Source organism: Bubalus kerabau, chromosome 13 (genome assembly GCF_029407905.1).
Source record: "Bubalus kerabau isolate K-KA32 ecotype Philippines breed swamp buffalo chromosome 13, PCC_UOA_SB_1v2, whole genome shotgun sequence".
NCBI classification, from domain to species: Eukaryota; Metazoa; Chordata; class Mammalia; order Artiodactyla; family Bovidae; genus Bubalus; species Bubalus kerabau.
The window spans coordinates 37,942,763-37,970,756 of record NC_073636.1 but is presented as its reverse complement, the minus strand read 5'-3'; the positions used below and the strand labels follow the sequence as shown (position 1 = coordinate 37,970,756).

The window sequence follows — 27,994 nt, the reverse complement described above, 5'->3', positions numbered from 1 at the left end:
CTGGGGTACACTTGAGAAGATGACTTTCTGAGGATGCCAGGAACCCCTAAATGCTGTCTGGGATCACAATGATGTGACCCTTTCAATGAGGTTCTCCTGAGAAATGTGGAAAAGAAGCAAAGCAAGGCTCAGTGGCTTTAGCATATTAATAGTTTTTGGCTACACACATAATGACTTGATGCAGAGTCTGCTGGCCAGGTGGTCGGCTCTGATTCCCACTGCAGGAGGGCAGAAGGACCACAGGCTAACACAGAAGGCTCCCAGGAGGTCAGATAGGGGGAGGAGGAGGAGTGAGGCGAAGGCTCTGCCCTGTCCACGCCAGCTGCGGCCCCTCCAAGTGTCCTCACACATGACTCGCCCACTCAGTGCTCCGTCTTCCTGGAAAGGCACCGAGGTAAGAAGTGAAGAGAAGACAGCAGGGCCCACAGAGAAGGTGCTCGTGGCACCCAGCTGGGAGGGAGTGGCTGCAGCTGAACCTAGAACACACAGCTTCCAGAAACTTCCTCCCCTGCACAGCCTCCATAGTGATGATGGTACCTGGTCCACTTCTGCTAATGGGCCAAACAGAGGATGCTGGGTAGGATGTCCCTAGGATCTAGTCCCCGTTCTACACTTGACTGGGGATTCAAGAGTGTGCTTCTGGAAGGAACAAGTGAATCTGACATCAGGTACAATGCAAGTCTCATGAATTATGTCTACTGCCGGTCGCCTCTTTAGGCAGAACTGCAGTGTCAGGGGCACCTGGCTTGGTCCTATGGGTTTGTTGCCTTCGCTTTGCTTCCATATCAGAGGGTACTGATGATATCCCAGCCCAGATGCTGCCTCACAAATGTGTGTGGGGAAAATGGGGATGGGTGGGGAGGGTGGGTGATTTGGTTCAAGTCATGGCTGTACCTGAGTGCGAAAGACCGTGCACTGTGGTGCAGTGAACCAGCCCTAGGACTCAGAACCGGAAAGAACAGGTTCAGTCCCCGTGGAAGGGGTTAGCTTCTTATTTAGGTGTTCTGAGGTAGTTCCCTCAGGTCTCTGAGTCCTGATTTCCTCATCTAGGTCAGGGGTGTTTTGTAAATAAAGTTTGTCAAATGCTGCTGTGCTTATTTGTTTATCTCCTGCCTCTGGCTTCCTTCACTGCAACGGCAGATTTGAGTGGTTGTAACTGAGGCCATGGGCTTCCCTGGTGGCTCAGATGGTAAAGAATCCACCTGGAATGCAGGAGTCCTAGCTTTGATCCCTGGGTCGGGAAGATTCCCTGGAGAAGGCAATGGCAATCCACTCCAATCTCCTTGCTTGGAGAATTCCATTGACAGACCATGAAGTGGCAAAGAGTCAGATATGACTGAGAGAGACTGAGCAAGTGCGAACAACTGAGGCCATGGGGCTCACAAGTCTGAAGTAGGTGCTCTCTGGCCCTTTACAGAAAGTTTGTGGACCCCCCAGTGTATAGCACGGAGATGGTAGAATTCTTGACCAGACAGGCTGATGGTGAGGATCCTATGGAATGACCGTTTTTTGGTGGACACCATGTGGCACACGTTACATGCTACTGTCTATTAGAGGATGGATAACGTGTCTATGGGATCCACCTCCTCCATGAGTGTGTAAGCAGGGGCAGAATTCTGAGCAGTGGTGCAAATGGTGGGATGTGAGGGGCACAAAGAAAGCTTCCGGGGATGATTCAGATCACCTCCCCTGAACACGGGCACACTGACTGGGTTCCAGCCATGAAGAGTTAAGCCTTCAGCATCCAGATTATGTCTCTGCTTGAAAAGATTTGGAGAACAAGTCCTCTGGGGACGGCAACACATCCAGGTGTTACCAATTAGCAACACGTGTGCAGGAGCTCATTAGTGAGACGGCTTTTCTTGACGATGCTGATTGAGATTGGTGCAAGGAAGGAATGGGAGTTTATGGAAAAGGTCATTTTCAAATTCTCGGGCAGTTTCTTGCAAGTCAGGGAGAAGTGCTTACTGAAAGCAATAACAGATGCAGGGCTTAGAACCAGGAGGCCCTGGAAGAGGGAGGATTAAGACAAAGGAGGTGAGAGGGCAGTGAAAACCCTCTAGACTTGTTTGCTTCCTGAGACATTCTTTACGCCTGGTGTGTCTTCAGCGTGGAAGGATATGCTGACTGTTGATTGGCTATAATATAGGTTGCATTGTTTCTTTATACGTTTTCAGTTGGCGAACAAGCCAAAAAGTAGTCAGCTACAGAACATAAGTGGATTCTTGAAAATTTACAATCTCCTTTTCTTAAACTCACACACACTGAAGGTTTGATTTTGGGGGGTTAGGACCATAGACCAATGAATTAAGGAACAGGGTTCAGTCCTGGCAAGGGGGGACTGAATATTCCATTTCTCCGTGGGTTCTTCCTAAAGGGCATGTATTTTTCATCTTCCTCAAAGGCTAACCTCTTTGTCAATAGCAATGCCCTGTCGGTTCTTTCCTCTTATCCATATTTCATTAATTGCCAGTGGAACAATCCCAAATTGAAAGAGTGGAAAAGAAGATGTGTGTAGAAATGACAACTGGCATATGTCTAAAATACACGGGGGCTGGTGACTGTGCATCCCCCGCACCAGGAGGCTGGAGAGTAATTCATATGTCAAGCCAAGCAGCCCACGAATGACGAAACACCAACAAAGAATAAAGGTCAGAGTGATCTATTCTTCTACTTAATGCACAGAGCACCCAGTGCATGGCATTAACGAGCCCCAGCCCAGCAATGCAGAACAAATGAAGAAAGTCACACACCGACTTTGCAGTTGTGCTCCTGGAAGGTACAGAAACCATCATGTGCTTAGATCTGCACTCTGAGAAATGCCAGGAGGGAACAGCCTCTCATTCTGAAGTCTCCTTTCCTATGCTTGCTGTAACACATCTCCAAACTCAGTAGCTTAAAGAAACACGAATTTATTTTCTTACAGTCCTGAAGGCTAGAAGTCTACAATTGAGCTGTGAGCAGGGCTGTATTCCTTCCAAAGGCCCCATTTCCTTGCCTTTTTTTGCTGCTACAGGCTGCATGCATTCATTAGTTCATGGTCCCCCTCCTCTAGGCCTTCCCTGGTGGCTTGGTGGTAAGGAATCCACCTGCCAGTGCTGGAGATATGGGTTCAGTCCCTAGGTTGGGAAGATCCCCTGGAGAAGGAAATGCAACCCACTTCAATATTCTTGCCTGGGAAATCCCATGGATAGAGGAGCCTGGCGGGCTACAGTCCTTGGAGTTGCAAAAGAGTCAGACACAACTTAGGGACTAAACAACAAACCCTTCCTCCAACTTCTAAGGGAGCAACAGTGGATCAAATTCTTACATGGCACCACTTCCTCTTCTGCTTCCATCTGAGGAAGTATTTGTGATGATCGAGCTCTGGATAACCCAGGATAATCTCCCTATCTTAAAGCCAGCTGATTAGAAACTTTACTTAGCTCTCACCATGTACCATAACATATTCATGGGCTCTCATGAATGACCTAAGGATTCATGACCTAAGGTTTAGGTCATGGACATCTTTGGGGGCCAGTATTTTTCCTACCACATGCAGGACAGGAGCTAACATCTATGGTGGGGAAGTGAGGCTGAGTGTAGACCAATTCTACTGAAGATAACCTATACAGGAAAGAAGGACGTTTGATGGAGAAACTGAGCACCCAGAATTCTTTGGAAAAAGAAACAAAGCAGCTATATTATTGGATGAATCAAGGTGCCGATGAAACTTATCTAGTAGTAGAAGGATCATAGTGGGGTAACTGGAACTGTTTCTATCAACAGCTGAGGCATGATTCTAATTCAGGAGGAATGGTCCAGTTCATGGATGAGGATCTTCACACCAAAGGATATTAGCAGATTGAAGTGATTGGCTTATATTGACTAGATAAAATATGACAGTGCAAATGGACAGCCAATGCTATTCTTAGGTTAAAAATAATCCGTTGTACAATTACAGGGAAGAGAAAAGTGTCTTGGTGGGAGGGGAGGCTTTCAGATGTCTCCGTGGTGACTCAGTGATAAAGAAAGTGCCTGCCAATCCAGGATACTCAGGTTCGATCCCTGGGTTGGGAAGATCCCCTGGAGGAGGAAATGGCAACCCACTCCAGTATTCTTGCTGGAGAATCCCATAGACAGAGGAGCCACAGTCCATGGGTCACAAAGAGTCAGACATGACTGAGCATACATGCACATAGCTTAACATGAAAGAGTAATAATAGTTAATGAGCAATAGCTAAAAAAGAAAAGTCAAACTCTGGATGCTTTAGGAGAAATAGGGTCCTAGGTGAAGGATAGAGCAGATGTTTTTGAGACATCTGGTCTGGTTCTGGAGTCCACTTTCAACAGGGCACTTTGCAGATTTGGTGTCCAGAGGAAAGGAACTAGTGTGAAGACAAATCTGAGAAACACCACATCAGGCAAATGGAGATGGTTATAGAAACTCAGTTCACAGGGTAGACTGCAGTGGCTGGTGGGGGTGGGGGGCACTCCGATGGGGAGGGGCTACCGAGTATCCTGACCGTGACCCAGTTGGGCACAATCTTCCAAGGCCTGATTCAGAAACGTCCACTGGTTGAACTATACAATTTTTATTTATTTACCAGCCTCTGACCTCCCACCTCACTTAAAGGAGGGGTATTTCTCTGTTCCTCTGATATGGGTTTGGCCCATGTATGTGTATTGGTCATGTATGTGTACTGCTTTGGACTTATGCTGGAACAAATATCCTTGTCCACTGTGAGATTTCTTGCCTTCCAGTCATGGCCATGAGAAGAATAATGCCCAGGGTGGGCATTTCACTTTGGGAACTGTCAATCCCAAAAGCCGAGTGCCATCTGTGTGGGTAGAAACTTCCAGGAAGAGCCCTGGTGGCAGTTCACACTATTTTTAGCCATGACATTTGTTCAGAGTGTCAGGGAAGTATGCAGGGACTGTAAGAGAAGATTCCATCTCAATCCTGAAAGTCCTTTAGACATTGGAAATTTGGCAAACTGTGTGCTCCCAACACTGTGTCTGAGAAGGTAGTATAACTGCTGGGTAGGACCAAGGGCAAGCCAACAGTGAGTCGGAGGGCAAATGCTGGATCTGGATAGAGCTTATTTCATTCAGAAATGGCAGTAAATAAATAAACAAACAAACAAAAGACCCAGAGGAAAAGGAACCTATATAGGAGAACTGGAAAGAAAAAAACTAGGAACAAGGTAGGGAGGTCATGCTGAAGACTCAGGCAGAAGCATTGTATAAAAAAGTGATTCAACATCAGAGCCAGAAGGATATTCTTCAATATATTGATTAGGACATAAATCAGGATTTTAATGCTACAAATTCGTAAGACTGAGAGGAAAAAACACATCAGGACGAAAACAAAAAGTGAATTGATGAAACATAGAACAACTCAAACATGAGCCAGCAGGTTTCCCTACTGGCTCAGCTGGTTAAGAATCCTCCTGCAATAGGTTCAATCCCTGGGTTGGGAAGATCCCCTGGAGGAGGGTATGGCAACCCACGCCAGTATTCCTGCCTGGAGAATCCCCAAGGACAGAGGAGCCTGGTGGCTTGCAGTCCATGGGGTCGCAAAGAGTCAGACACAACTAACACAAATAGGATACCAAGCACAAAAGCAAAATGAACATTTTTCTGAAAGCAGCAAAGAGCAGAATTGACAATGCAGAAACAGATTGGTCATGATAAAGGTAAATTTTCACAGTTTTATCAGAAAGAGATAAAAATGGTGAAGAGAAAATTGTCGATGTGTATGTCATGGGATATAGGGCTTCCCTTGGGGCTCAGATGGTAAAGAATCCGCCTGCAGTGTGAGAGGCTCTGCAATCCATGGGGTTGCAAAGAGTCAGACATGACTGAACGACTAAGCGCGCACACAGGAAATACAACAGAGAAACAGATTCAACATAAAAGTTCTAGTTAATGGGGGGATGGGAACATTCCTGAATGCCTGCTCAGTAGCAAATACAACTGATATCTAATGGGAGTAATTTAAGGTCAAATAACCAGTTCTTGGTGCCCTGGAAATCTCCATCTTCAAGCTGCCTGTGTGTTTTTACTTCAGAAGCTTCAACTCCTTGCTAAAAAGCCTCAAAAGGAGGCGATAAGGTGGGCTTTCTTATCTTTTTTTTTTAATTTTTAAAGATTTTTTTTTGATGTGGACCATTTTTAAAGTTTTTATTGAATTTGTTACAATATTGCTTTTATGTTCTTGTTTTTTGGTTGCAAGGCATGTGTGATCTTAACTCACTGACCAGGGATTGAACCTGCACTCACCCCCTGTATTCGAAGCAAAGTCTTAACCACGGGACCACCAGGGGGATCCCAGACTTTTTTGTCTTATTTGTGTGTATTGATGCCAGCATTCTGCATGGATTATCTTGCTTAGAGTTTATAGCCCGTGAGGCATCATTTCTGAGATCTAACGGACGGACTGTATTTTATAACAGGCAGCATCCTGTAGGGGTGGGTTACGTGGACATTAGAAACGACGAAGGTTGAACCTCCGGTACTGAGAGATCCGAATGTTAACTGGTGACCCTTCCACTGCTTGTGTTCACTGTGATGAAGAGTAAACTGAGCCTTCAGTCCAGCTCAGAAGCTGCTTGACTGTCTCCTGCTGCTGGCCCTTAGACCTGGGGCAGTAACAGGAGGCACGCAGTAGTGGGGAGTTACTCAGACTGAAGGTTCCCAATTTACCAGGGAGCTGGCTCCTCAGCTTGGCGGTGCTGCTAACAGTACTCCTGCTGGGAGAAACTGTTCAGAGCCACTGGAAGAGACACAAAGCAAAACACTTGATTTTATAATTGGAAAGGCTCACCACATTCTCAGCAAGAGTCATAATGTGAGATCTATATATACTTAGTCATATTCCAGGGAATATTTGCATTGCAGCAATAGAGACAAAGTCTCAGAAGCATCTAAGCAGAAAAAAAAAAATAACCATATTAACCACAAAGGTATGAAAAATCAAACTGGGCTGCAATAAGAAATGCCAGAAGCCAAGGAGGGAATGGAGACAGGTCAAGAGGTCAGTGTTTGTGTTCAGCTGACTAATCACCCCGAGGTGTAGGGGCTTCAAGCAACCATTAATTTATGGATGCTGTGGGTCAGGAATTTGGAGATGGCACAGAGGGATGGGACTTGTGTCTGTGACATTATTTCTGGGGCCTCAGCTACAATGACTCCAATACTGGGTGTGATTAGAGGGCTGGGGCTGCCTCAGGTGTGAAGATGGTCCTTCCTGGGTTAGGCGCTCAGGCAGATCCGGCCAGAAGAACACGTCATTTCCTGGCAGCCTTGCTTGTTTCCTCTGTCTAGCCAGAGGTTTGTGGGTAAGGCAGAGGGTCAGCTAGGGAAGTTGCTGTCACCCTCTCACATGTCTACATTCTATACTTTTCTCTGTAGTCACCAGCACCACTTCTGGGGAATGCAGATGTGCTTTAGTTTGGGACTCGAGGAGCCAGAGCGTTCTCACCCCTTCCGCCCAGCCTGCAGTCCCTCTGCCATGACCCAGCCAGGCTGGTTTCCCTATAAATCCGCACGTGTCCTCACGGGCCTCCTATCTAGGGCGCAGGCACTCGTGCCTCAACGTTCGTGTGTCAGAAAATCCACGCACATCCCATTGCCCATACCCTCCCCATTCTGTGATATCTGCTGTGTTTCCTGATCACAGCCATCGGCATTTTTGGTAACTCCCCTGAAAACAAGTTGTTTAAACTGTACAGCTGGGACTTGAATAGTCATTTAGCACCATCACACAGTTCTTGAACTTGGGTATGGTACCCGCTGTTAAACTGTAATTTCTTGGGGGCAAACAAAACCAATTGTAAAAGTACATTTTGTCTCACTTTCAGAGAACAAATAGTCTGCCCTTTCCATATGACAGTTTTGCATTTATGGAACAGTGGGCCTGTGAGAGCTCTGTTACCAGCTCCACCACCACCTCGTCTGCACTGGGAGCCTGACGTTATCTGACAGGTCATGATTTCTATTCACTTTTTTGTTTTTTGCTTTTTTCACTTCCAAACATGAATGCAACCCCATGGACTGTAACTGGCTAGGCTCCTCTGTCCATGGGATTCTCCAGGCATGAATCGTGGAGTGGGTTGCCACGCTGTCCTCCAGGGGATTTTCCTGACCTAGGGATCGAACCTGAGTCTCCAGTGTCTCCCACATTGTAGGTGGATTCTTCACCACTGAGCCACCCGGGGAAGCCCATAATGAGCTCCATCATGTTTTATTTCACATAAAAGAATTTGGACTTTGACCCCTTTCCAAGAAGTTTGCAGGCAGAAAGACACGCCCCCTGCATTGGAAGCACAGAATCTTAATCATTGGACCACCAGTGAAGTCTCTCAATCACTTTTACACATTCAATTTATATGAAAACTGAAAAGTTCTGTGTACCCTTAAGGTGTCTTTAGAGAAAGTTCTTATTATTTAATTGTTGAATAGATCTCCTGAAAAATAGATCTCTTGGCAAAAAACACATGGCATGTTGATGTGTTCAGCAAAATCACCCCAAAAGCAAGATGCTATGTGAACACTGTCACGGCCTTTCTGGAACTGCTATCTTGAATTTGAAGGAAGGGCAATTTGCTCAAAGTTTTTCTTGTCAATTTGGACTCACCTAGACTCCTAGGTGGGAGAAGGCAATGACACTCCACTCCAGTGCTCTTGCCTGGAAAATCCCGTGGGCGGAGGAGCCTGGTAGGCTGCAGTCCATGGGGTCGCTAAGAGTCGGACACGACTGAGCGACTTCACTTTTGCTTTTTCTCTTTCATGCATTGGAGAAGGAAATGGCAACCCACTCCAGTGTTCTTGCCTGGAGAATCCCAGGGGCAGGAGAGCCTGGTGGGCTGATGTCTATGGGGTCACACAGAGTCGGACACGACTGAAGTGACTTAGCAGCAGACTTCTAGGTGAGTCTAGACTTTCACTTTTCACTTTTATGCATTGGAGAAGGAAATGGCAACCCACTCCAGTGTTCTTGCCTGGAGAATCCCAGAGACGGGGGAGCCTAGTGGGCTGCCGTCTATGGGGTTGCACAGAGTCGGACATGGCTGAAGTGACTTAGTAGCAGCAGCAGCAGACTCCTAGAGTTTTGAGACTGTTTTCTTTTTGAATTGCAACATATGTGCCTGTGTGATCAGTTGTGTCTGACTTTTGCGACACCACAGACTATAGCCTGCCAGGCTCCTCCATCCATAGAATTTTCCAAGCAAGAATACTAAAGCGGGGTGCCATTTCCTTCTCCAAGGGATCTTCCCAACTCAGGGATTGAACCTGGGTCTCTTGCATCTCCCATATTGGCAGGTGGATTCTTTACCACTGCAACATCATCTATTAATTGCTCTACGAATAAGGTACACTTGTGCCTCCCAATGGCAGACAAAGCCCTGGAAGATATGAACCCTGATCCCCTTTGTTTTTCAGTTCTCAGATGTAGCAGGTGCACAGTAGGAAATCATTAAGTATTTATTTGATTTTTTAAAATGAAAGATTTATTGAAGAGAAAGGGAATCTTATTCAGGGTTGCTATGCTCCGAAATGATTCCACAGAAAAAGCAAATAGGTCACTTTATGAAGTCTGGAAAGATGGTACAGATGAACCTATTTCCAAGGCAAAAATAGAGATGCAGACATAGAGAACAGATGTGCAGACGTGGGATGAGGGAAGAGGGTGGGACGACTTGGGAGAGTAGCACTGATATATATACACTATCATGTGTGAAATACCTGGTGGGAAACTGATGTACCGCACAGGGAGTTCAGCTCGGTGCTCTGTGATGACCTAGTGGGGTAGGATGGGGGTGGGTGGGAGAAAGGTCAAGAGGGAGGGGATGTATGTATAGCTGATTCACCTCATGGTACAGCAGACACTAACACAATATTGTAAAGCAATTGGTTTCCAATAAATAATAAAATTTAAAAAGAAAAAAAAACCCAAACAGCAATAAGAATAGCATGAAGAAATCAAGTTTATCTTCAGCAGAATAAGCTGAGTGCAGAGAGACGGCAGGTGCGGAAGTGTATGGGTTCAGGGAGAGGTCCTGTGCCTGCCTGATCTCTGGTTTTCTGTCCTTGAAGCCAAGGAATAACATACAGAATGGAGACATTTAGACTTTATTCTTTTTTCTCTCTCAACACTTTTATTTTTTATTTTTTTAAATTTTATTTTATTTTTAAACTTTACATAATTGTATTAGTTTTGCCAAATGTCAAAATGAATCTGCCACAGGTATACATGTTTTCCCCATCCTGAACCCTCCTCCCTCCTCCCTTGTCATACTTTACCATTCATTTCAGGGAAGGCAAGACTGCCATCTTCGTAAGGTCAGACAAGGTGGCTTTCTTCTTTTGCTCCTTCTAGCAACTGGGCAGAAAAGCAAACTTTGTTTTCGGGCTTGAAATGAAATCACTGCAACCTTTTCTTATCTACAGTTGAGGGCAAAATTGATGATCTTCAAACCAAGTGCCAAAAATGTGCTCCAAAGGAGGAGCCTAGCACACCTGTCTTTTTATGGAATTTTCCTTAAAGAATGTTGCAAAAACCTAACACCAAACCCTTGAATGGGCCATTATGCTTTTTACCATATTGTGGAAAGTAATAGTCCATAGAAAATCTGGTGAAATCACTAAAAAGTATCACTCTTTGCAGATTCCCTTTTGTGGTTCTCTAGGAATTCACATTGGAAACAGAGCCAATTAGAATCCGGAGGGACCCTTCTCCATCCTAGTCACTGGTTTCCTTTCGATGGTGTGAGTAGCAGGTGACTTCTAATCTGCTTCCCCTTGGCTTCCCTGGGGAAACGCTGACTTTTCTTCCTGAGAATAGATGACCACAACTCAATTTCCCTGGGTGACAATGACAATATAGTGTCTATGGGTGGTTTCTCCAATGTCCTCTATATTACAGAAATCCTGGTTTATCTGGGTGGTTTCTCCAATGTCCTCTATATTACAGAAATCCTGGTTTATCTGGGTGGTTTCTCCAATGTCCTCTATATTACAGAAATCCTGGTTTATCTGGGTGGTTTCTCCAATGTCCTCTATATTAAAGAAATCCTGATTTATCTGTCACCACTGAGATAGACTAAGACAGACCTTTCTTACCATTTCCAAGGTTATAAGCAATTTTGCCCCAACACCTGGCATGCATACCCTATCCTCTGAAATGCACAGCACACCCTGTCCTTCACACTCTGAACAGATGTTCACCTCTCTTCAGACGTTCACCTCTCTTCATTTCCGTGGGTTGGTTGGGAACATTTTCCATGATGATACTTAGTACCAACTAGGTGAGTTGTATTATCAATTGGCAGAGAGCAGAGTGTGAATAAAGGTGTGTACTTTCCAATAGAAAACCAGAGTTGTGGGCTCCTGAACTTAACCAGCCTCATGGACAGAAAGCCATGGATGCCTTCGTTGCTGCTTACTTGATCTGTTTCTACATGGTCTGCTATTTGCCTGATGTTTGCTCAGCACCTGGTAAGCAAAGAGCTTTCAGAAAAGGTAGAAAAGAAAATCAATATCTCTGCCTATTTAGACAGCCTCTTACCATTCAGTGACATTCACACAGTGCTGGGGAGGGACACTAGCGATCCATGCATTTTAAGGACCTGGAGAAGTCATTCAGTCTGGTTATCTGAGCAATCGATGGCATTCAACTAGTCACTAGCCTGGTTTCAAGTGACTAGGTTTTTATAAAACTGTGGCTTGATGAAATGATACCATCTATCCATGTTTCTCTCATAACATACGTCTCTCTGACTGATGAGAAGTAGCACCCTGTTATTCTGCTATAACCCGGTAACTATAAAAATCTCAAAAATAACTCAATGTGTAGAATACAATTATCGGATGTCTAGTGATTTCAGTAATCTTATTTAAAAAAAAAAAAAAAGCTAGTCATTCAGTCGTGTATGACTCTTTGTGACCCCATGGACTGTCGCTTGTCAGACTCCTCTGTCCATGGGATTCTCCAGGCAAGAATACTGAAGTGGGTTGCCATTCCCTTCTCCAGAGGATCTTCCAGACTCAGGGATTGAACCCAGGTCTTTCTGCATTGCAGCCAGATTCTTTACCATCTGAGCCACAAGGGCAGTGGCAGCTTTAAAACACGTCTGTAAGTTCCTCAGTGGTCCTCTCAGCAACAGGTAGAACCCACATCTTCCCTGTGCTCTGAATGGACTTGTAAACCAATACGACCAGTAGGACGTGGAGGAAGAAATGCTCTCTGACTTCCAATATCACCAGGTGGTCAGAAAGCTCACTTGGTCCTATAGACCTAGGAAGCCAGTTGCACATAAGGAGGTCCAACCACCCTAAGGCTGCTGTGCTTGAAGGTCATGCATGGGTCCTGTGGACCTGTGGGTGTGGGAGGGGCCCATCTGACTATAGCCATGTGGGACCACGAGGGACCCTGTTGATGGGAACTGCTGAGCCTTTTCCAAATTCTTGACCCACGAAACAATGAGCCAAAGTGAAATTGTGATTGTTTCACATCTCTAGTTCAGGGGTGACTTATGACACAGCATTGGTAACTGGAACAATTACCCACCATTTTATGAGTAGAAGATATTGAACCTCACAAAATTTCAGGAACTTGCCCCACATCACACAATTTCAAATTGCCTTTTTTTTTTTTTTTTTGGTCAGATTTGTCCTAGTTTGAAACCAAGGCACTTGACTATACTGTAATGCCTTTCTAATTAGTCAGCGAATTGCAGGGGGAAACCCAACACCACTGAGGATGTATGAATAAAAAATGAAATCTCACTATTCTATATGCTTTACTGAAGATCCAGGTGGTAGAGAGGGTCTTCATCCCAGACCCATGAGTGTGTGAATGAAAAGTCCTTGTCCTGCGATCCTAGGTCTTTGGTCAGAAACCTCGGAAGCTTCCTTTTAGAAACTGCTCCCTACCTGCCCCTGCCCCACCCCCACCCTCCACCCAGGCATCTTCCTCTTGACCCTTGCAAGCTGGATCTTTGCCATCAGCTTCTCTGCCCAAAAGTCTGCCATCCTCTTTTTGGGAGCAAAGAACTCATCGATCACCATGGCCCCAGACACATCCCCCCAGGATCCTTTCATTTGATTTAAGTCACCGCACTGAGAGAAGTACTGCCACCCATCTCTTGTGGATGCAGAGATCGGGGCTTAGAGAAATGAAGCCGTTTGCTCAAGCTAATTAGTAAATTTTAACCCACAGTTTTCTGACTCTAATTGTACTGTGCTCCTTCCCATAGTCCTCAAAAATACTAAACATTAAAAAAATGAATTCAGTGTTCCTGAAGTACCCGGCCCTTTCTTATTCTGACGACTCTGTTGAGAAATAGTATTTTCACTTCAAGGGGTGCCTCATACTAAGACAAAGCTGTTTCCTGCCTGAAAACCTTCTCTGAAAACCAAAGCGCGCCCTTACCATGCTCTTCCACACCCCTAACCTTGAGAGTGTGTTGGCAGAGGCAATTCCAGGCACAGATGACTTGAACTGGTAAGTCATCCTGACAGGCTCTGTTCCCCTGAGGGGAGAGACTTAACCTCTCGGGTTTCCTTTTCAATAGGTGTAAAATGAGAGAGTGAACCAGATAAACCTGAACATGCTGTGAACTCACTACGGATTTACAACTGTCTGGACTTGAAGCCACAAGTATACGAAGTGGCTTATAACGAAGACACGTTTGGTGGTAATAACTTGAGAGCCTGTGAAATTGGTTGCATGCACACTGTCATGGTGATTCTATTTGCTTTTCCCTTTTAAACTTTTATTTTGAAACAATAGAAAAAGTTGGCAAAATTGAATTCCCACATATTCTTCACTTAGACATGCCAAATACTTATATTTACCACATTTGCTTTATCATTATTTTTTCTATCTCCACACATATCCAGATACACACAATTTTTCTTCCTGAACCATCTGAGAGTAAGTTGTAAATAGTATGCCCCTTCAAGTTTAAATATGTCAGCATGTGTTTCCTAAAAACGATTACATTCTCTGACATAACCACATTTCAATTGCGGAAATCAGGAAATTAACATTGAAACACCACTATCATCTAATCTGCACACTTTATTCAAGTTTCATCAATTATCCTACTGAAATTCTTTATGGCAAAAGAAAAAAAAATGATTCAGATCCAATCCAAGATGATTTGCATAATTTTCAAAAAGGAAAATGTTGCCAACTTTCCATCTCTAGAGAAACCAAACCCCAAGATAACACAGAGTGGGGTCCTCCTTGCAGGCACTGGCTAAGACTGGAAGCAAACCCATCCATTGTATATGCTGTAAAGTGAAGGCGGAGCTCAGAGAACCAAGAGTGTGAAAGCTCCAGTGGAGTAGAAAGCTGTTAACCTTTTTAGCAGGTCAGCGCCTGTAACACTGGAGCAGCTGTGTTTCTCTGTGTGCTCAGAATCCCTTAGAGCAGTGGTTCTTAAATTTAGAAGCAGCATCAGAAGCCTCTGAGAGCTTGATAAAACACAAATTGCTGGTTCCCGCCTCCGGATTCTGATTCTGTGGGTCTGGGGTGGGGCCTGAGACTGTGTATTTCTATCAAGTTCCCAAGTAGTGCTCGCGGTGCTGATCCAGTGGACCACAATTTGACACCTATTGCTCTAAAGAAACCCATGTCAGGTGATGCCCTCACCCAGGAATTTCACAGGACAGCTCAATCAGCAACCGCCTATTTATCAAATCTAGTGACCTATTCTCAATTCCATTCTGTCCTGTGATACAGATGGACATGGTGGAATTTCTCTGCTTTTTGGAGGTCTCCCATTTCTGCCCAGACACTGGAGTGACTACAGTTCCTATTTAGGAACACTGAGAAAATACTATTTCTATGTGCAATCCAATGAGTGTGAACCCTTTGCGTTAGACAGACAGATACACGATGGGGGTTGGTTTCTGTGAATTTGTTGACATGACAATAGATGTGGCTGAAAAGATTAAGTAAAGCTGGAAATTGAGATGGTGCACCAGAATTTTTTTGTTGTACTGATGAATGCAAGAGTTAAGAAAAGAGAAGCATGTTCTAGACAGAGTGAGTCTTACTCATCTTACAATTACTTCATCTCAACTCTAGAACTTTTTAGCTGCACAGAAACTTTCAGAATGTTTCTTAATCTCTCTTTAGTTTCTGCACCTTAAAGACAAGGAATAATAATAAAATTCCCCTAAAGTAAATTATTGTACAGCAGATAGTCACCCTCTGTCCTCGTCAGCCTTTATGGGTGGAACATACTTCCCATTCCATTGAGTTTGGGCTTGGTCATGTAACTTGCTTAGGCCAATAGGATGTGAGTATAATTATGGGGACCATAGGAAACCTACATATATAAGGAATCAGGTGTTTCTGTTTTTCCTTTGGGAATTTTTGACTTCTGTCAGATAACCCATTGGTCATTAAGTGATAAGATAATCAGAACAAACTTGAACCCAGTCCTTGGCTTAGAGCCACATCTAGTTGAGCCTCCTCTAATCAACTGAACGGCAGCCCAACCACATACACGTTAATGAGAACTGAACACCTACTGTAGGCTCCTGAAAGTCTCTTTGTTATGGGAAATAGCTGACTGATACACAACCTTATAAAACTACTGTGAAAATTCAGTATGATAACAAATACAAAGGGCTCAGAATGGTGATGAGCACATAGTAGATGCTGTATAGGTGTGAGCTGCAATTATTACTACATCCAGTGCCTAGACCATTGGGAAGGTTTTGATAATATGAGAAATGGAATCCTCTCCTCACCACTAGCATCTAAGCCTTTCTTTTATGCTCAAGAATCTAAGACTTGGGTTCCTGCTCACATATTTGATCTTGACCCTATCACTCTACTTCTCTAAGTCTCAGTGATCATGACTTAAGTAAATTTGGACACTTATGCCAATCTTACAGGTTTTTAAAAATTTTTTTTTCTGTTTTTAAAATCACATTAGATGATGAGCACAAAGCACTGTGAGATTTTTATTGTTTATTCAAGAATAAAAATTATCCTGAGCCGATCACAACAGAAAGGTCATTCAGGGTCCCAGGATCTGTCTGCCTGGTGCTCAGAAGAGGATTCAGTGTATAGGTTTTCACAAAGGCCAGAGATTATGCTAGACAGGGACTGAAACTTACACTAGGTGTTCAGACTGGTCATAAAATTAAGTTTAAGGTTCTGTAATTATGCATTCAGTTTCCATAAACGATTCTTGTCAGGCAGATCTCAGCTGAGAATAGAAGAAGCAGCGTGTCAACAGAAGACCTGGATTTAAGAAGTGGTTCTTGGGTCAGTCTCTGCTTGCTATGACCTGGGGAAATCATCTAACTTCTGAGCAGAATGAAGGCTGTGCTCATAAAAGCGTAAACTGTAAAGGGATATTTGAAAATCCAATCACGCCAGTGCTGCTGCAGATGTGGTGAAACATAGTTTTTTTTAAATCCATTTTTGGAGGAAGTGTAAATTGGCACAGCCCATGTGGGTTGTGTGTTTAAAGTCTGTCTGACTTTACAGTGAATGTGCCGTTTTAGCTGGGAACTCCACTCCTAGAGCTGTACTTGATCTATGGGGGTCTACTTGCCACCCCTTCTTGACCCCACTCTCCTTGACACCTGTTTACCCAGTTTTCCTGTGATTAGGGAAGGCTATGTGATGTGTTCTGGCCCATGAGCTATAAAGGGGGAATCTAGGAGAGGCTTTTCCTTCCATGAATAAAGGGAGGGCCTATTCTCACTTCCCCAGCCATCCTGCTTCCTGTCTTTGGAGGCTGGTAGATGAAGATGCACTCACTGGACTGACAGCAGCCATCCTGCAACCATGAGAAAGGTTGAGAGACCTTCAGAGACACCAAACCAGAGCCTTGACTATTAGTTGTTGGCCCAGACTTGGAAATAATAGCTTTGGAAATCTTGATTTCTGTTACACAGGCTAATTAGGGCTTTTATTATTTAAGCTATTATTAGTTCTGTTACTGGCAGCAAAGACCTCTTAACTGATCTACCATCCCATACCTCTCTCTCTTTCTTTCTTTTTCACGCATACCTGCACACACACACACACACCATACTCTCGATCTATATATGAAGAAACATGTGGGGCCTAATGGTCCAGTAGATAGCCACTGTCCCATGTAGCTACTGAGTGCTTGAAATGTGATCAGTTTGAATTGAGATATTCTGCAAGTATAAAACATACACTGGGTTTTGAAGACCCAGTACCAGCAAAGAATGCAAAACATCTCACTATAATTTTATATTGACTGCATGATAAAATTATAATATTGGGGATATAATGGATTATACCAAATATACTATTAATTTCACTTTTACTTTTAAAAAATGTGGCTATTTAATATCATGTAGCCCTTTATGGCTAACATTATATCCTCTAGGGCAGCATGCTTTCAGAAGGAGACATAATGAACTTATCATAGTGGTGACCCCTAGAGGTGAAAGTGAAAGATGGGCTTGCTATGGAGGGTTTTCTTCCTACATATATTTCTTGAATTTTCTACAATGAGCAATACTTTGCAGGTTACTTCTGTGAGTTTTAGGAATATAGGACATGATAAAAACAAATGAATTAACACTTTTGATCATGCTTTGTCAGTTGTGAAGTCATGTATATGCAAGCTGAAAGACTTTCAAGCTGATAATCACCTGTTTTGGAACATTACTTGTGCTTGAATATAGGTACCAGGCATTTTAAATCTCTATAACTTGAAATGTTAGATAATATGGTGATGAAACAGAATGTATCTGCTTTTTATCAGAAAACTTTATATGTAAAGTGAGCTTGCTTTTGAATAATTGGGGACATTTTTATGAAATCAATATAAAAAATGTAAAAGATGGCATAAAGAAGTTAAGGTGCTTTGGGGTTAGCTCGTATGTATCTAGTAAAATTGATGATCTGTTTTCACTGGTGGAACTCATCCTGGTTCTTGCCTTTATGTGATGCCTTGGGAGCTTTATTTTTTTCCAAAACCTCCGAGTCATTGAATTTCAGATTCAACATTGATTTATTCTTTTTGAGAGTTTGCCAAATTGAAAGATAAATTGCTCAGCCTTAAGTGATTAAGGAAGAATAATGGTTTGTTTCTAGTCAACTCTGTGTTTAGTCCTTTAATTATTATTTTTTTTAATTAAAAAGTTAGCACACGATTCTCAATCTGCTCATGGAGCTAGAGGAGAAAGTAACATCTAGGATTCTGGAAACCAGTGGTGGACAGCCCCCTGGCTGGCTGGGAGAAGAGAGGAGGGCCTGTGGGCAGCCTGGCTGCTGATTGCTGGGTACCACCAAAGCTCTGGTAATTGACTTTGGGTGTATACAGTGGAGATTTTGAGTGTTTTCCTGGTTTCTCACAATTCAAGTAGAGATATAAATGGTTGGGGGATTTCTCTGGTGGTCCAGTGGTTAAGACTGCACTTCCAACACAGGAGACACGGATTTGATCCCTGGTTGGGAAAAAGCAAGAGAGTTCCAGAAAAACATCTATTTCTGCTTTATTGACTATGCCAAAGCCTTTGACTGTGTGGATCACAATAAACTGTGGGAAATTCTGAAAGAGATGGGAATACCAGACCACCTGGTCTGTCTCTTGAGAAATTTGTATGCAGGTCAGGAAGCAACAGTTAGAACTGGACATGGAACAACAGACTGGTTCCAAATAGGAAAAGGAGTACATCAAAGCTGTATATTGTCACCCTGATTATTTAACTTATATGCAGAGTACATCATGAGAAACTCTGGACTGGAAGAAACACAAGCTGGAATCAAGATTGCTGGGAGAAATATCAATAACCTCAGATATGCAGATGACACCACCCTTATGGCAGAAAGTGAAGAGGAACTAAAAATTCTCTTGATGAAAGTGAAAGAGGAGAGTGAAAAAGTTGGCTTAAAGCTCAACATTCAGAAAACTAAGATCATGGCATCTGGTCCCATCACTTCATGGGAAATAGATGGGGAAACAGTGGAAACAGTGTCAGACTTTATTTTTTGGGGCTCCAAAATCACCGCAGATGGTGACTGCAGCCATGAAATTAAAAGACACTTACTCCTTGGAAGGAAAGTTATGTCCAACCTCGATAGCATATTCAAAAGCAGAGACATTACTTTGCCAACAAAGGTTCATCTAGTCAAGGCTATGGTTTTTCCCGTGGTCATGTATGGATGTGATAGTTAGACTGTGAAGAAGGCTAAGCGTCGAAGAATTGATGCTTTTGAACTGTGGTGTTGGAGAAGACTCTTGAGAGTCCCTTGGACTGCAAGGAGATCCAACCAGTCCATTCTGAAGGAGATGAGCCCTGGGATTTCTTTGGAAGAAATGACGCTAAAGCTGAAACTCCAGTACTTTGGCCACCTCATGTGAAGAGTTGACTCATTGGAAAAGACTCTGATGCTGGGAGGGATTGGGGGCAAGAGGAGAAGGGGACGACAGAGGATGAGATGGCTGGATGGCATCACTGACTCGATGGACGTGAGTCTGGGTGAACTCTGGGAGTTGGTGATGGACAGGGAGGCCTGGTATGCTACGATTCATGGGGTCACAGAGTCGGACACAACTGAGTGACTGAATTGAACTGAACTGGGGAACCAAGATCCCGTAAGCCATACGGCATGCCAAAAAAAAAAAAAGATAAGAATCATTCATTGTTTACTACAGCTCAGTCACAGGCAAGCTGGATGATAGTGATACCCGCTTTGGACCTCATCTTCCAGGCCATTAAAACATAATCTCAAAAATGGTTTCCAGCTTTGAATTGGCCTTTCCTACTCTCCTCTTTCTTCCCCTCTATATCACCCTCTTTCTCCAAATGTAATTAGTAAAACATGTGCTTTTTCTGACATTTAAAGCCAGTTAATTGTCTACATTAGAGATGTCCTCACTACTAAAATATATACATTATGTATATTAAGTGAAAATCCCTCAGTTGTGTCTGACTCTGTGACCCCATGGACTACACAGTCTATAGAATTCTCCAGGACAGAATACTGGAGTGGGTAGCTGTTTCCTTCTCCAGGGGATGTTCCGAACCCAGGGATCGGACCCAGGTTTCCCACGTTGCAGGAGGATTCTTTACCAGCTGATCCACAATGGAAGCCCTGATAGCTCAGTTGGTAGAGTCCACCTGCAACGCAGGAGACCCTGGTTTGATTCCTGGGTCAGGAAGATCCACTGGAGAAGGGAAAGGCTACCCCCTCCAGTATTCTGATCTGGAGAACTCTATGTATAGTCCATGGGATCGCAAAGAGTTGGACATGAATGAGTGACTTTCACTTTTCTCTTTTAATGTATATTAATTTGTATGAACTATTTATTTAGTTACACATACTCTATATTTACATTATATGTTAAGTCATAGACTAACATTTAAATTATATATAAGTATGTACAATACAAAATATTATTATATCTTTTATTACATTTTAATAATATGATTTGTCAAATATGTAATAATATAAATTATATATAAATATAAGCAAAATATAAACATTTACCTTAAAAATATATTGTGTATAAAAGCATATATTATATATAATTACATATAATCATATACTATATGTAAATATATGCATATGTTTACTAAAAAAACACACATGAGGAAGAAACTTAATTGTGGAAAACATGCACAAACTCCCAGGCTCCAAAAATTTCTCTGGGAGAAGTCAAAGAAAAAACTATGAAATTAATTATATTTCTAAATATGCAATAAAACCTAAGTTTTAAAATGCTTTATAACTGTTGTTTGGAAACTGAATTTTAGGGACTGGATGGTCAGCTTAAATTCCCTTTAGCCTGCTTTGTTTTTCCGTTTCCCCAGCATCTCTAAACTAGAACTCCTTGAAGGATGAAGGAAGAATTCTTTGCTAGCATTCATTCCACTATAAACTAGAATTTCATTACAATTGTTCTAGGTGTATAGCCAGGACCCAACAAACAGACTATTAACAAATCTCTTCTCAACAAGGGCATGGCGTGTGTGTATAAAAGAATGATTTACTTGGACTTACTGAGGCGGCAGTAAATAAATTTGGAAGCGCTGAATTGTATTAGAAAAATATGACTGAGCATTTAAAGCTTTTTCTCAGTAAAATAAATGGTATGTTTACTGACAATTTCTTTCCCATGCATTTATATGGAAAAAGTGATTTACCAAAAACTGGTAATAGAAACCAGCAAATACCTTAATTTGTATTATTATCCCAGAAAATATCAAATTCAGGGAAGCAGAAATGGCACTGGTGGAGACCAGTGGTAGCAGCTGCTCCAGGACTCCACGGAGCATGGTCTGCTTGAGGGACGCTGGTTGCCATGGCAGCAGCAATGCCGGTGAGCTGCCTGCAGCCTCAGACAGCTGGTTTTGCCCCAGGGAAGGGGCGCAGAGCATGGGTCTTCCTTGGGTGTTTGGCAGGTGGAGGTTGGGGGCAGAGGACCTAGCTTCCCATTAATCTTTGGAGGATATATATTGCATTCAAGTTGGTCCCTTCCTCCAAGGAGCTCACAGTCAGGCTGAGATGCCCTAACACAGGTATATTATCCTGTAATGTAAGGATGTCATGTGTCCAGAGGAAGCACATATGATGAAGGCTGGGGCGGTCAAGGAAGCCATCTCAGAAGGAGGTAGGATTTAAATTAGATTCTGAGGAATACATGAAACTGAAGTGGCCCCCCTGATCACATTGTAGGTGTGGATTTTTAAGTCAGCCTGTTTGCATTGTGTTATTCCAAAATCTTCAAAGTTTGGTGCTGGGTCTAGAACTTATCCAGTCTGACTTCATGTAGAGCTGAGGAAACAGGAGAAGAAGAGGAATGACCAGAGGGTGCCGGTGCCCAGAGGAGCAAGACTGCAGCGGGACAAGGCTCAAGGGAGCCCAAAGGAAGGCCCCGGGGCCGGGATTAAGATTAAGGTTAGGGTCCTCAAATCCCTGGTGGTTCCCAGAGTAAAGAATCTGCCTGCAGTGCAAGAGGCCAGGGTTTAATCCTAGGCGTGGGAAGATCCCCTGGAGAAGGAAATGGCAGCACCCTCCAGTAATCTTGCCTGGAGAATCCCACAGACAGAGGAACCTGGCAGGCTTCTGTCCATGGGGTCACAAAGGGTCAGCCACAACTGAGTGAGTTTCACTTCACTTTAAGGTTAGGTTAAGTCACTTCAGTCGTGTCCGACTCTGTGCGACCCCATAGACGGCAGCCCACCAGGCTCCCCTGTCCCTGGGATTCTCCAGGCAAGAACACTGGAGTGGGTTGCCATTTCCTTCTCCAATGCAGGAAAGTGAAAAGTGAAAGTGAAATCACTCAGTCGTGTCCGACTCTTTGCGACCCCGTGGACTGCAGCCTACCAGGCTCCTCTGTCCATGGGATTTTCCAGGCAAGAGTAACCAAAAGGTCTTTATAATTTGGCAGCAACTGAAAGCTACTACACGTTTTAGAGAGTAGTTTTTTAAAAGTTGAGAAAATAGAGGCAGGGGTCTCTTGAATAATCTGGATGCAGAATCACTTCACTTTAGGGATAGGATTAAGGGCAGGGCAGGGCAGGCAGCTTCATGACCTCCAGGGCAACTGCAGGAAGCTGTTTCCTTCTGGCAGACGGGAGCCCTCCCTACATAGGTCCAGCGCCTCTCAGGTGAAAGTAATCACTGGTCATAGTGTCCCAGAAAAGGGGGTCCCCCACCTCCACCATCCTTCCATTAGGCAGCAAATCTGACATTTGTAAAACAGTAACAAGGCCATGTATTTGATGACTCTGAGGGACAGATTTTTCTTGCTATCACAAACCATATTCCATACCTGACTGCTTTTTTGTTTAAACAGTTTTAGAAAAGTTGGAAGTACAGAGAATGCCCATGTTCCCCACACTCTCTTTCCTATTAACATCTCACATTAGTTTGGTACATTTCTCACAACTAAGCATTTTTATTAACTGACAATAATAATCTGCCCTTGTACACACACATATTTGTTCGTGTGTGCTCAGTCATGTCTGACTTTTTGTGACCCCGAAGACTTTAGCCCACCAGGCTCCTCTGTTCATGGGATTCTCCAGGCAAGAATACTAGAATGGGTTGCCATTGCTTCCTACAGGAAATCATCCTTACCCAGGGATCGAACCCGAGTCTCTTGTGTCTCCTGTGTTGGCAGGCGGATCCTTTACCACTGTGCCACCTGGGAAGTTAATTGAATTTTCTTAGATTTTACCTAATGTCCTTTTTCTGTCCCATAATCCCATCTAGAATTCCACATTTTATATTTTTTTGTCTTCATGTTTCCTTATTCTTTCTTGGCTATGACAATTTATAAACTTTTCTTACTTTTGATTCTTTGACAGTTTTGAAGGCTATTGTTTTTCAAAGGAAATCTAACCTACCTTCTGACTGAGAAGATGAATGTCAACTGGCCATTTGTTGTTCTAAGTGCGTCTCATCATGTACTTGACCTCTGATCTTGTGATTGATTGCCTTGGTGGCCTTGATTTTTCACCCCTCACTGTAAATACAATATATTTCCCCACTTCTTGACTTTGGGTTTGATCATCGAAGGCAAGTGGGCAGATGTGACAGGGGACCAAACTGAGCTGCAGCTTCAAGGGGACCCGGACTCCTCTGCTTTGGTCATTGTCACTGGGAGCGTGTGTCCAGGATTGTCCACTGCTGGCAGGAGCGGTGCCACCTTCATCAGAGACTGGCTTAGACCAGCTTACCCCACCCAGCTCACAGATGAATGGACTATATTCACCAATTGTTATTTTTAGCCTCTGGGCTTTGGGGAGATTTGTTATGCAGCAGTCGTTGGGGAAGGAAATGGCAACCCACTCCAGTGTTCTTGCCTTGAGAATCCCAGGGACAGGGGAGCCTGGTGGGCTGCTGTCCGTCTATGGGGTCACACAGAGTCGGACACGACTGAAGTGACTTGGCAGCGGCAGCAGAAGTCGTTAACTGATACATGCCCTGAAGCGGAATACACTTATGATGTAAAAAACTTCTTATAAGGTTAGTTAAAACAATTTAAGAGTATATAATCAAGAGGGACTGGAGAAGGCAATGGCAGCCCACTCCAGCACTCTCACCTGGAAAATCCCATGGACGGAGGAGCCTGGTAGGCTGCAGTCCATGGAGTCGCTAAGAGTCGGACACGACTGAGCGACTTCACTTTCATTTTTCACTTTCATGCATTGGAGAAGGGAATGGCAAACCACTCCAGTGTTCTTGCTTGGAGAATCCCAGGGACAGGGGAGCCTGGTGGGCTGCCGTCTCTGGGGTCGCACAGAGTCAGACACGACAGAAGCGACTTAGCAGCAGCAGCAATCAGGAGGGCTACAGGTTTCATTGGATTATTTTAGTGTCTGTCACAAGAGGACAGGTATGTCACTGAAAATCTGAACTGCCTCGGGACTTCCCTGGTGGTCCAGTGGCTGACTCCACGCTCCCAAGGCAGGGTGCCTGGGGTTCGATCCTGGGTCAGGGAACTAGATCCCACATGCTGCAACTAAGAGTTCACATGCTTCAACTAAATATCCCTCATGCCACAGTGAAGACTGAATATCCCACATGTAGCAGTTCAGACCTGGCACAGCCAAATAAACTACAGAGATGAAAGAACAAATAAATTAGTAACCATTTTTTGAAAAATTACCAGTGGCTTAAAAAAAAAAAAAGGAGCAAAATCTGAGCTGCCTCACCTCCAAGCCCAAAGGGCAATGCTTTCAGCTACTGACAAGCTGTGATTTGAGTAGAATCTAAACTGAACTGTTGAAGAATGTGCTCGTGCATTTCTTCAGCAGCTGTCTAGTTGATGCCTAATATGTGCTGGGACTTCTGCTTGGCATTGATCACAGGAGGTGAGCCAAGGTGATGGACACGTCCCCGGTCCCCCAGGAGCTGACCTCAAGGAAGGGCTGAGTATGGATGCAAGGACAAGGGTTGTGGTTCTCAGAGGACAGCTGTTGCGCCTACATTTGTGGGGGATCTGACCTGTTTGCAGTCTCAGGAAAAGCTTCCCAGAGAGGAAGGCTGACCTGAATTCTGAAGCAATGGGCATTGACGGGACAGAAGAGGGGAACAGAGAATATCACTTTTTATGGCAGAAGGAGGTGTGGGCTGGACTTCAGGGCAAGGAGGGGTCTGGGGGATAGGAGGGCACTGGCACTGGATCACCCACTATCTGAGCACAAGCTGCCTATTTGGGGTGTCTCCACTCCTGCTGTGGGCTTCCCAGGTAATGATAGTGATAAAGAACCCACCTGCCAGCGCAGGAGAAATAAGAGACCTGGGTTCAATCCCTGGCTCTGAGGATCCCCTGGAGGAAGGCGTGGCAACCCACTCCAGTATTCTTGCCTGGAGAATCCCACGGACAGAGGAGCCTGGTGGGCTATAGTCCATAAGGTTGCAAAGAGTTGGACATGACTGAGCGACTGACACACACTGTCACTGCCCATGCCCCTGGAGCAGGGAGAATGATGTGTACATGGCACCATGCTTGCATGCAGGCCTAAAGCTCTTTCACAGGCCATAACTCGAGCACGGGCCAAGAAGGCACGTGCTGGATGGGGACTTTCCCATGGGGGCTGCTGATAGCCAAGCATTCAGTTGTTGGGGGGAGGGGGTGTCTGGCCGCAGAATCTGGCCCCAGGAGAATGATCAGGACCAAGGTGGCCACAGGGTCCCCAGGGGTGTCCTACATGATGCTCCTTTCAGCAGCGCCTTGGCTGCTTAGCTCTGAACAAGCCTGGTCCCCTGCCTTCGAGCTGATTCTGTACGGGAAGCCCTTCTAATAAATGACTTTTCTGCTTTAGTTACTCAGGGTCTATTTCTGTTGCTAAAGGTGAGAACCCTGATAAGGACTGGGTCATGCTGGGTCTTCAAGGTCAGCCTGAGGAATGTGCCTTTAGCCTAAGAGAACTAGAGGTCCACAGAGGTACTGGAGCAGGAGTTAGAGCTTCAAGTCTCTAATTCACATCCTAATGTAGCTGTGGTCCCAGATGGGACCCAAGGTGTAAGGGGCCTTCCTTCCCTGGCTCTGGCCTGCAGCTCCATTGAGAGAGAGACCCTGGCTATAACAGTACTACTCAGCTATGGGTTGGGCACCTGTATGGGCCCCTCCTCCTCCCAAGTGAGCAACTGTCAACCAGAAACCAGTTCATAGTTCTGCTCTACCATTGATAGGGGCCATTGAATGCCCCTTCCCCCTCTCTCTATTGTATATAAAGTGAGAAAGTGAAAGTGTTAGTTGCTCAGTCCTCTGTCTATGGGATTCTCCAGGCAAGAATACTGGAGCGGTTTACCATTCCCTTTTCCAGGAGATCTTCCTAACCCAGGGATCAAGCCTGGTTCTCCTGAATTGCAGGCAGATTCTTTACGGTCTGAGCCACCAGGGAAGCCCTGAATCCTGAGATGAGATGGTTCTTGGAGACGCCAATCTGTCATCTCCTTGGTCTGCCGGCCTTCTGATTAAAGTCATCATTCCTTGCTCCAACAACTTGTCTCCTGATTTATTGGCCTATTGCATGCTGAGCAGAACGAGCTTGGGCTTGATAACATGAAAACAAGGAGTTGAGTGCAAACAGCTAATTTGGGAGGTGATCCTGTAAGCACCAGTAGCTGAGGGATGGCAGCCATAAAGAGGGAATCATCAAGCCAGTTACCTCCATGGGTAACTAGGGGTCAGTCCTACTGGGAGCTGTGGGAACAGGGTTATTCTGCTTGAGGGAGGACAGTGCTGGGGAATTTATCCACCAACTCCATGGGTCATTGGTTAAGAGCTGCTTTAGGAAAACAGGGTTACTCACTGCCCAGAGCCTCCTGTCTGCCCTGAACAAAGGCCAAATGGGCTCCAGGGCCCTGGGAACCCACTCAGGTGATGAGTTGCAGGTACTGGCAGTTGGAAGTTTCAGAGTCTCTGCACTCACAAAAGGTCAGGGCTGAAGAGGTGTTGGGGTTGGGGTGGGGGAGGGCAGGAGACACAAGAGTATTCTCTCTTTCTGGTCCTTATATCCTGTGAACAGTCGATGCTAACCTAGCCTGGAGGATGTAGGGAAAAAACCCATGAGCATCCAGTGCTGTTTTCCTGCCCCATGAAACCAACCATCTGATAAAAGGTACAGCAAAGCCCCAGTACTTTCTATTTACTCCATATTTATAATTATTTCTGCTTTAAAGTTCAACATAGATGAGAACTTGGTTTTGAGGTCCAGTTGACTGAAGCTAGGATTCTTGGTCACCTTCATAGCTATGTCATCTTAACCTTCTTCTTTGGAAGTGCCCACGTCTAGAAAAGACTCTGAACCTGCTGTATGAGTTTGCGAGGGCTGCCATAGCAAAGTACCACAGCCCGGGTGGCTTAGACAGCAGGAAATTATTTTCTTACAGTTCTGGAGGCTAGAGTCCAAGGTCAAGTTGTGGCAGGTTTGGTTTCTTCTGAAGCTTCTCTCGTTGGCTTGTGGATGGCTGTCTTCCCCTTTGTCTTCATGTGGACTTCCCTGTTGTGTGTGTCTGTGTTCCAGTATTCTCTTCTTGTGAGGACATCAGTCAAATGGGATGAAGGCCCACCCATATGACCTCGCCTACCCTCTCGATGTCTTATTCAAAGGTGTCCCCACCTCCAAATACGGTCTCATCCTGAGACACTAGGGGTGAGGAGGAGACTCAGGGAAAAGGGAAAAAACAGCCTGCTTGTTGCAATTCCCATAAGAATTTTCCCCTTAGTGTGCTTACTAACCTGAAGTAAATAATAATAAATCGTAAATTTTGCCCAATTCCAACAAATCCTTTCTCTTGCAAGATCCTCTTCAAAGTCACCAGCTCAGCTCTAAAACCATTCTTTCTCAAGACTGAGTTCTTCCTTACTGCAGCAAGTCTAATGGGTGTTCCTTTGCTGATCAATAGCTTTCTCGGGTTCTTTGGGACATCAACAGGATCAAATAAAATGATAAATGAAGACTCCGTCCTAATATTTGGCACTTCGAGATGTTCAATAAATGTTATTTTTTTTTCTCCTAGTGCAATCTCATC

The 27,994-nt window shown here is 44.4% G+C and overlaps 1 protein-coding gene and 1 long non-coding RNA gene across 3 annotated transcripts in view; one reads left to right on the top strand and one right to left on the bottom strand.

The window, feature by feature from the left end:
* PCSK2 (proprotein convertase subtilisin/kexin type 2) overlaps positions 1–27,994 on the bottom strand; it is a 241,550-nt gene that overhangs the window by 115,842 nt on the left and 97,714 nt on the right. The gene's annotated exons all lie outside the window — the stretch shown is intronic.
* Positions 249–14,091, top strand: LOC129625548 (uncharacterized). The gene is made up of 3 exons (XR_008701531.1): positions 249–394; positions 11,354–11,481; positions 13,560–14,091. It is a non-coding gene; the product is annotated as an uncharacterized LOC129625548 (long non-coding RNA).